This window comes from Triticum urartu, chromosome 3 (assembly GCF_003073215.2).
Source record: "Triticum urartu cultivar G1812 chromosome 3, Tu2.1, whole genome shotgun sequence".
In the NCBI taxonomy this organism is placed as follows: domain Eukaryota; kingdom Viridiplantae; phylum Streptophyta; class Magnoliopsida; order Poales; family Poaceae; genus Triticum; species Triticum urartu.
In genome coordinates, this window is record NC_053024.1 from 604,480,955 (window position 1) to 604,483,321 (window position 2,367).

A 2,367-nucleotide genomic window follows, 5' to 3' on the forward strand; every position below is an offset into this window, starting at 1 on the left:
TTGAGACCAAGACATTCCATTCCTACCATATGAATCTTGATCTCTAGCCTTCCCAAGTTGCTTTCCACTCAAATCTTCTTTCCACCAAATCCAAATCCTATGAGAGAGAGTTGAGTGTTGGGGAGACTATCATTTGAAGCACAAGAGCAAGGAGTTCATTACCTACACACCATTTGTTACTTCTTGGAGAGTGGTGTCTCCTAGATTGGCTAGGTGTCACTTGGGAGCCTCCGTCAAGATTGTGGAGTTGAACCAAGGAGTTTGTAAGGGCAAGGAGATCGCCTACTTCGTGAAGATCTACCGCTAGTGAGGCAAGTCCTTCGTGGGCGATGGCCATGGTGGGATAGACAAGGTTGCTTCTTCGTGGATCCTTTGTGGGTGGTTGCTTCTTCGTGGACCCTTCGTGGGTGGAGCCCTTCGTGGACTCGCGCAACCGTTGCCCTTGGGTGGAGCCCTGTGTGGACTCGCGCAACCATTACCCTTCGTGGGTTGAAGTCTCCATCAACGTGGATGTAGGATAGCACCACCTATCCGAACCACGGGAAAAACATCCGTGTCTCCAATAGCGTTTGAATTCTCCAAACCCTTCCCTTTACATTCTTGCAAGTTGCATGCTTTACTTTCCGCTGCCAATATACTCTTTGCATGCTTGCTTGAATTGTGTGATGATTGCTTGACCTGTCCTAAAATAGCTAAAATCTGCCAAGAACTAAAATTGGGAAAAGGTTAAGTTTTTACTTGGTCAAGTAGTCTAATCACCCCCCCTCTAGACATACTTTCGATCCTACAAGTGGTATCAGAGCTTTGATCTCCATTTGCTTGATCTCCATAGCTTTTGGTGGTCATAGCCTTGGTTTCACAACCTAGGAGAAGTATGGCATCTAGCGAGGGAAATTATCACCGTAGAGGTCCTTACTTTGATGGTACTAATTTTGCTAGTTGGAAGCATAAAATGAAAATGCATATTCTTGGACATAACCCTGCTGTTTGGGCTATTGTGTGTGTTGGTTTGCAAGGTGACTTCTTTAAAGGGGGATGTGCTGCAAGGCGATTAAGTTGGGTAACGCCAGGGTTTTCCCAGTCACGACGTTGTAAAACGACGGCCAGTGAATTGTAATACGACTCACTATAGGGCGAATTCAACAAAATCAGCCGCCTTGAGAATGCAAAGGAAATTTGGGACACTTTGATTGATATGCACGAAGGTACCGACTCCGTCAAGGAATCCAAGTTGGATGTGCTTCAAAGCCAACTTGACAAGTTCGAGATGAAGGATGGTGAAGGTGTCGCTGAAATGTACTCTAGGCTTGCTCTCATCACAAATGAGATTGCCGGCTTAGGAAGTGAAGAGATGACCGATAAATTCATCATCAAGAAGATCCTAAGAGCCTTGGATGGAAAATATGATACCGTGTGCACATTGATCCAAATGATGCCCAATTACAAAGATCTCAAGCCAACGGAGGTGATTGGAAGAATTGTTGCTCATGAGATGTCACTTAAAGATAAAGAGGAACTTCACAACAAATCAAGTGGTGCCTATAAAGCCTCATGTGAAGCCCCTACATCATCAAGTGAGAAACAAGACTTCAATGAAGAATTGAGCTTAATGGTGGAGAACTTCAACATGTTCTACAAGAGTAGAAGCAAAGATAGAAGCTCCAAGTCAAGGTCCTACAATGACAAAAGATCTTCTAGTCGAGAGCGAAACTGTTACAATTGTGGAAGACCCGGACACTACTCCAATGAGTGTACGGCTCCCTACAAGAGAAGAGAAGATTCTCCAAAAAGAAGAAGCGAAGGATCACCACCAAGAGAGAGAAGGAGTAGAGATGATCGTTATGAACGAAGATACTCACGGAGAAGCAAGGATTCGGAAAGGAAGGAAAAATCATCAAGGAGCTACACAAGACGAAGACATCAAGCTCATGTTGGTGAATGGGTATCCGGCTCCGACTCCGACAGCCACTCTGAGAGAAGTTATCACTCCGACTCCGAAGATACTCAAGATGAAGGTGTTGCCGGTCTAGCACTTGTGTCAACCAACTCCTATGACATATTCGACTCACCAAATGAAGGAATTGGAAGATGCTTCATGGCCAAAGGTCCTAAGGTAACACACGCCGAGTATGTTGATTTCAATAGTGATGAAGATGACTTGTTAGGTGATGATTTGCTTGGTGACAACTCTAGTGATGAATACTATGATGAAAGACCAATTAATCATGCTAATCAAGATAAAACGAATGACAATGATAAGGAGAAGATTGAGGCTCTAACTAAAGAACTAAAAACTCTTAAGTTAGCTCATGACACTATCTTCGAAGATCATCGAGAACTTTTAAGAGCTCATGAGAAGCTACGCTT